Source organism: Belonocnema kinseyi, chromosome 1 (genome assembly GCF_010883055.1).
Source record: "Belonocnema kinseyi isolate 2016_QV_RU_SX_M_011 chromosome 1, B_treatae_v1, whole genome shotgun sequence".
Taxonomy (NCBI): domain Eukaryota; kingdom Metazoa; phylum Arthropoda; class Insecta; order Hymenoptera; family Cynipidae; genus Belonocnema; species Belonocnema kinseyi.
In genome coordinates, this window is record NC_046657.1 from 54,883,476 (window position 1) to 54,892,191 (window position 8,716).

Here is an 8,716-nt window from a genome sequence, read left to right on the forward strand (position 1 = left end):
GGTTGAAGAAAACTTCTTCCACCAGAAGGTTTTGATACAATCTGGTCCCGGTGCGGAATAGTTCTTCATCCCTCTTAATACTTTTTTCACCTTCTCGGTAGCGAGTGTGTTCACGGGCCACACTCGCATCGTAGCAGTCTAGCAAGTCGTGATTTAGTCGCTCCGTCCACCCAAAGGTAACGAGATCCCGCCGATTCATCGCATTGAATCCATTTTCATTGGCTCCCCCAGCTCTAGATTGGTCCGCATTGTTGGCCGACCCATTGTCGGGAGCCATGCGCGTTCTGTTGTTTTGAACCGCACTTACTACAACTATGTTTGGTGTTGTCATTGTTGTTCCCACGAGAAGCTAGGGAAAGGGGTTCGTCCATCCTTGTAGAGCACCGCATGCAAGGATAAGGCTGTTTACTCTGAGAGGTCGCCTGGTATCTCAGAGCCACCGTTCTAGGCACCTCACCCAGGTGCCATTCAGCTTTCGGCACGGTTTTCACACCTCCGCTTGGGGGTTAATTCCTTCGGGACCACCCCTGGACAATTGTCCGCGACTGCCTATTTACTTTTTTTACCATATACAAAAATAAATAGGCAGTCGCGGACAATTTTCCAGGGGTGGTCCCGAAGGAATGAACTCTCAAACGGAGGCGTTAAAACCGTACCGAAAGCTGAATGGCACCTGGATGTGGTGTCTAGAACGGTGACTCTGGGATACCGGGCGAACTCTCAGAGTACGCAGCCTTATCCTTGCATGCGGGGCTTTACAAGGATGGACATACCCCTTTCCCTAGCTTCTCGTGGAAACAATAATGACAACACCAAACATAGTTGTAGAAAGTGCGGTTCAAAACAACAGAACGCGCAGGGCTCCCGACAATGAGTCGCCCAAAAATGACGACCACTCTAGAGCTGGGGAAGCCAATGAAAATGCGATGAATCGGCGAAATCTCGGGACCCTTAGGTGGACGGAGCAACTAAATCACGACTTGCCTGAGTGCTACGATGCGAGTGTGACTTCTGAACGGGGTTACATGGTACGGCTGCATGCTGTGTGATGCGAGAAACACCCGAAGTTATCGCACTTTTCGCAGCAACGTTTGCGAAACCATGCCGAACTACTCTCAAAACGGGGCTATGTAAGCGGAACGCCTACTCTACCACAGCTAGAACAAGCCAGCAACAAAAAAAGAGAGGCGACACTAAGACTAACCACGGGCAGACATACAATAGAGGAAGAGCGATGCTTTATGACCCGGAGAAACATCAACACCAAGGATTCTTTTAAGCCTAAAAATGTGGCTGAAATGGATGACGAGCTTTGTGGATATTTTTCCGAAGAATCCGACCTCTGGGCTATCAATTATTGTGTGTATAATGCAGCGAGAGCTTTGGCCGTTGCGAACCATGAAACAAAACCAACGGTTGATCATAAGCCCAATAGACGAATGCATCAAGTTGCCATAAAGATAGGCTGGGCAAGACAGTACGTGTCCCGCATTCAGTGTAAGATTGACTACATCACATCTGGCAGGAATTTTACCGCTGAGGTTCGAAAGTTCGCACGCGAACTCCGGACCGTTATTACACTTTTAACAAGTCAAAGCTGCTGACCATCAGACAGCATATTGTTGAGAGAATACATATGCTATCTGACGTTAAGAGCAGGCTAGAACGGACGGAGAGATAGGTCAGAGAAAATCAACAGCTTCTCTCTGACCCATCTCGACTCTTTGAATACCCTCTAGTTACTGTCGACCAGCCGCTCAAACTAGAGGAGGTCGAAGTATTTTGGAGAAAAGTCTACTAAGTGCAGCATAGACTGCACGAAGACTAAAAAAATATAAATAGCTTCAAGGAGCTGTGTGATGCCCTCATAACACCTGATTAAGAATTCCCACCATTTAATTTGTGATTGTAAAATTCAATAAATTTTGCAGTTGTGCATGGAGGAAGAATACGGTTTTTCGATTTCGCTCGTACAAATTTTATTCATAAAATTGTCCTGCTTTATTTTAAATATAATTTCAGCCCTGAACTAAATTTATAAAATAATTAAATTTCATATCTCGTCTGAAAAGAAGGACTCTTTGGTTGATGCTGCAATTTCTATAATCTTATATTCGTAAAGTATCGGTTTTCCCGGCATCGAAACTAAGTATAATTTTTATATTATATAATGAGCCGTGGCTACAGCCGTAGTGCAGTGAACATTACCGAAAGATCGTTACTTTCTACCGATCCGATTAGTTGACTTCGCTCGACCCTAAAGTTCCTCTTTTTACATTTATGTGAGAGTCGTCATATTACTCCATATTCTCACTCAGAAGTCGTTCCCGAGGTCACCACCCTCAGTTACAAATGCACTTTAAAATTATTTTACAGATCGCAACTCGTATAATAGTGTAGTGGTTAAGACTATGGACTTGCGTGTTTAGGTTTATGCGTTCGAATCCCCCCCCCCCCCAATTCATGCGAAATTTTAATTGTATTATAGGTGTTATAACCTACAAATAACGATTTATTATAAGTACATCCGAAAATATTTCGAAGAAGTAACCGTCTGCTTATTTATTATTTATTGTTTAGCAATACTTTTTCACAATTTATAGCACATCCAGTAACAGCAGCATCCAGGAACTGTACATAATAGCGACTGGATCGGTCAAATCTACTGATCCGCAGGTCAGCATCACTTGAGAGTCGTTACTATTAACCATAAATGATAGTTATACTTATTTGCCTATAATAGTAACGTTTACTGAACTGACGTGTTGATATACGTACTGGGAAGGTCGGTAGATTTAACTTGGTTTTTAATAAAATATAAGGTTCTTTTTTCTGCGTGTATGATTTTAACTGAAGCGGAAATTTCAATTCTAAGTATTTTTAAGTCTATCGCATTAAATTGTAGGTCTCGGATGTTTAGAAGTTCAGTGAACTAAATGTTCTCACAGGTGTCTATGGAAAAAGATCCTTTTCTATATTCATAATTTTCTAATGCGCAAGAAACAGAGGCACAGTGGCAACTCTTTAGTGTTTTCACACTTCGCTGTTATGGGAGTGTCCTCACGCAGTGCAAGAGGTGTCACCTGTCCACTACAGTATTCTCATGCTTTTCGTATTATTGGCCTGAGTCGAGTTATTTGCTGGCTACAGGCGCTCGCCTACCTGATTTCGAGAATCATTACGAGGGAAGGCAAGTAAATATGCATAGCAAACTATTCAATTCTGGTTATATCCAGTTTAGAGGTAATGCCTTTCGAAATTCTTTTATTTTCAAAATGAATCTTCTTCACTCAGCCTTTCTAGAAATATTCTCGAGGCTTGCGCCGAGATTTAGGACCGCGCTTAACCAGATTTAGAGCGGTATACTTCCGTCCCTTATAAGATCCTAAGGTTCTCAAGTGCAAGTTTGAATTTCAAAGTCTAACTTACTTGACCAAGGTTGCCTTACCTTTTCTGTGTCGCGCTGCCCTTTTTACAGGCCGTGCCCCATCCGTTGACTTTGACGCAACACTAGAGTGTTTTAGAGGAAGGCTGTTAGTCTGCGGGTTGAGATTGCCTTCTCGTGATGCAATACTTTGCCTTAGCCTCAACACGGTAGAGAGAGTTGTATCAGTTGAAACCTAAAACGGATGATACTTATACAAATCCACAGTTTTTGACCAATCGTCACCAAATTTGGCATACATATTCTTTGGGCTCCCAGACAGGTCTAAAGAGTATACGGAGGGCATATCAGGAATGAAGGTGGGGGGGCACAGGCAATGAAATATATCAAATCAAATGGCCTAAAACATATGATGCTTATGAAAATCCACGGGTTTTGATAACTGGTACCATATTTTGAACACATATTCTCTGGGTTCCCTGATAGGTTGTGAGAATATGGCTGGGGAGGGGGCCAAAGGAGCAGTGTTTGATCCTACGGCATCAAATGGGTATGGGGGGATAGAAGGAATAAATATGGGAGGGGCATACACGCAGTTTTCGACCAATAAACAGCACATTTTTCACGCATTTTCTTTGGGCTCCGGAACAGATCAAAAGAGAATTTGGTGGGAAGATGGAATGGTTATGTTGGAATTTCATGATTGATTTTAAATTTCTAAACACTGATTTCGATGACTCTAATACAATTTTTATAATAAAAAATGCATTTTTCGAAACGAAATTTTACGAATTGAGTACGAGTTTTGTGATGAAAAATTCAAAAACGCCTTTTTCATTTTATGTTTTTCAGTTTTTAATTATTTTTTTTTGCACTTTGAACTTGATTGAGGCCTTGTACAAATTTCACAAGTGATTTCGGATTTTTGGAAACTAAATTCGACAAATAAATACAAGTTTTACAATAAAAACTCAAAAAATACAGTTTCAATATTCTGTATTTAATTTTTTATTTGTATTTAACTTTCTAATATTTTTTTCCAAGTTTATTTCAAATTTCACTATCAACTTCAGATTTTTTAAACTCTAATTCTAAAATAAATACTCAAAATTTTATGTTGATTCCATTCCAGTATTTTATGTTTATACTTAATATCGAGAGAAAAAATGTAATTAACATCGAATGCGTTTCCGTTTTTTCGCGATGTATAGTATAAATTATACAGGCCTTTCCACGTCGGCCAAACCACCGCCACAGGGCACAGCGAGCTTTTCATACGATATAAACGTTTCAAGTACGAGCATCCATAGTATTCTTATGTATTTTTCATTGCTGAATCTAAATCCGAAGTCAGATTAAGGGATTTTCCAGTTACTTTTCAATACAAATGCAGAAAACATGGTTTTTTATGCATTGCGACAGTTTCCAAAGTCCTACAAGGATTAAAATTTCGTGAAAAAATATGAAGTTATGGTTTTTGATGCATTTCAATCCGTAGTAATGAAATTTGTACTGAGATCATTTTTCATTTTTTCGCTTTTTAGTTCTGAAAAAACATTTTAAAACATGAAAAACCGTGTTTTTTGCATTTTTCTCGAAAAGTAACTGGAAATCCCCCCAATCTGACTTCGGATTCGGTTTCAGCGACGAAAAGTACATAAGAATACACCTGTGTGGTGATCTGCTCAGGATACTTTTTTTCTTTTTATGGGCCTGTGTTATTTATCCTAAAGACCTTTTCTATATGAGAAAATGATGAGATTCGTACAATTTTTTAAATAATAAAGAAAGAAAAATTAAAACTTTAAGCCAAATAAAGCACCATATGGAAAATTCTGCCTAATGCAAGGTCAGATTCTCAACGTGTGCTGCGCGCGCAGTTTCCTTCGACCACAAGTTTAAGTCAGGCCTTTTAAACTGAAAGGTTAAAGCATGGAAAACTCTAATTTGTTGACTGTGAATTCTCTTTGGTTAAAGCTTCTTCGGCTTTAACGAACACATTTTCGTAGTCTCGTGCTGCGCACTCGATTTCTTAAAAATTACGGATTTTTTACATTATATTCAACACTATTATATCCAATGTATATTATATTTATTTCTGTACATTGGGCTCGTACTTAGTGACTTTAAAATTTTCAGAGAATATTCCTAAAGAATTATAGATTCGAATAAGATAATGAAAAAGTCAATTTTCTCACCCCGAGAATAGAAGTGGTACCCTTATTGCCTCAACACAGGAAAAACGCTCAACTCCAATTTGTAATTTTCTCTAATATTCACATTCAAATGCCAGCATTTAAATCTTTGATTATTTTAAACATGAGATCTTTTATAAACGGAATGAAACAATATTTTAGATACTATTTTAAAAATTTCAAACTTGTTTAAAGCCTCGTATCTTTAAAATCCTCAAACATATTGTTGATCTTCGAAATAATTGGGGAATCTATGAAATCCCTAAAATCTTATGAATAACTTCGCAACTTCTTGTCATCTTTGGAAATTTTCAAGAAATTTTTGAGATTCCATTATATTTTCGAAACCCTGTAAAAGAATTTGAAAACTAACATCAAGTGAATAATCCAATCATTCCTGAGTAGTTCATCTGTTTCTTTTTAGAACTTCGTCCAATATTCAAGAATTAAATTGCAAAAAATGATTATAAATATAATTTATAAAAATCATTATAGAACTATACTGAATTTCTCATAATATTACTTTATAAGGTTGTAACGATCATAAAAGTTAGTTATGAAACCGATAAACAGTTTCTAAATTCTTAAACACATATTTCATCTACTCTTGATATTGTCAAGGATAGTAAATAAAGAGTTGCTATTTCACATCGAGAAAAAAATATTTTACGAAATAGTTTATGTCATACGCTTCATTTCCCCACTTAAATGCAGTTGCGCCTCTTACTATTCTGTCAAAAGCAGTTCAATGACTTTACAAAAATGAAGACATTAATTTTAAGTCAGATTTTTATAATTTCTATATCGCTTGACTCTGTTCGTAAGTAGATTATTATATACTATAACAATAGACGTATAGTAAATTATCAATCGTCCAAATAACGATTAAATTCAAACAATTTCATTTTACATTAAATCAAGCTAAACATATGTTATTATCATTGTGCATCTTTCTAAACGTTTTTCCCTAAATATGTTTTAAAGCTTTTAATTTAATCATTTCGTGTACCTTGCATTTTTGTGGATTTCACGTTTTGATAAGCATAAATTTATTTCACTCTCATTATAAATCACGAGAACAGTTCATGTGAACGCCACTGAAATTTAACCTCCAGATAGTATAACCCATAACGGTAGCTATATTATGTATCGTTTTGAAGATTTGTGTTTTCGATTCCGCGGGTGAAAGGAGGGCTTGGAAGCAATCGCTGCTAGCGATTTTTACCTTGGGAAGCAAAAAATTTTAAAAACCTCTTTTCTCATTCGGTATTTCCCTTGGTACCAAGCAGCATCAAATGCTACCATGTACCCCACTGCATTTGACAGCATCTAATCATTCTCACGAATTTTAAAGTAGTCCCGAAGTACACTTGGATTTTCTGTTGCATTTTTATTTATTAAATAAATACGATAAATACACATTTCAATTGCACAGTTATTTAATTCCTGGCCGTGTTTTTAGCATTAGGCAATCATGGACCGTCTATGGCGGAGTATCTCTTACTTTTCAATTAGGTAATTGGCTTGAGAAAGAGCAAATTTCCATTACGGGGAATTGGTCAGTGCAAGGGCAAATCTGGGGGTAAATGAACCATTCTTTAGGGGCTTTGCTCTATCCATATTGCAACAATGACGTCTAGCCGCATCTTCATTTATTTATAATATTCGGGGATACCACGGTATGAGAGAGAGAGAGAGAGCACAAGAGAGCCGCAGACAAAGACCGCGATACACCTGGTACAATGATTTTGCCATGGTGGCACGTGTCAGCCAACTAATGACTCATTTCACTTTACAGCCTTCCTACAATTCTGATACTTTCGAGTCTCAGCCCGACTGCGAAATTTTAATTAACAATTTAAATTTTTAAGTAACACTGAAATGCTATTTGCATAAAAAAGCCTTACCTGCAGTTAAGCCATCTTTTTTAAAAATTTGAACAAGCTTCATCATAGATCGGTGATTTCACCAATCGATAGTAATAATAATACTACATCTTAAATATCTTTGACCTAGTCAAAAGAATCAATGTTGTTGATAAATTGTTGGTGAATCGATTCAATTACGAACGGTAATGAAAAGAATTATAACAATGCTTAACGAACTCATTGACCAAAGAGCAAACCACGCATTATCACTATAATTATTTGGACAACTTACGAAAAAACTGTAAAATAATATCTGAGACTTCAATTATATCGTAACAATAAATATCAAATAATAGTTATTTAAATATTTTTATCCTGGGTGAAGCGGTTTCTAAGTCATTTGGTTGAAAATAAATATTTTTTTTACAAATTATCTTTCTGAATAAAAATGAAAAATCACTTTTTTTATTGAAAATGCCAATATTTTGGCGGAGAATTGAGAGATTTGATACAACATTAAACAGTTAAAAACTTTAAATTTTTTCTAAAAAATTATTAAAATAATGTTTTTGGGCGAAAGCATACTTTTGTGTTATTAAAGTTTAACTCTCTTGTAAATAATTTGTCTTTTTAGCTAAACATTGAACTAAATATTTGATGGAAAATTCATGTTTTCAGGTTCAAAATTGAATGACCTGGTTGCCAACTGATCTACTATGCCAAAATTCATTTTGTAAAAAACTCGTCTTTACCCTTAATTTAGTTCTTCTCAATTTTAAGTACCTATAAACCACTTGAATCTTTACCGCGCTCATTAGCTTCTTTCGTTTTTTAAAAATGTAATTTTTTATTAATAATATCATTTTTTACGATTAGAATAAAATCTGCCCATCCTATCTGAAAATTATTAAAAGTAAATCTAAAGATCCTTTCTGGTTGAACATTGTTTGTCTATAAATTTTTTTTTGTACCTTGCATTATTTTTTAAAAATTTAATTATTTTATTTCTAATATAAAATCACCAATTCAATTTTTTTGCTCTATTTAAAAATAATTAAGTATGAAACCTGATGATTTGAAATAGCAGATAAAACGGTTCGTTGATATTTTATTTTCTAAATATACCTGTGACTAGAAGAGTCAACCGCGTTTTCATAAAATCCAATTAATGGGCGTCAAAAACGAATTAATTTTTGTTTTAATTTAGAAATTTTTCTGTTCCTAATAATTTGTATAAAATTTTATTCCAATATCTACTTGCGAGTGTT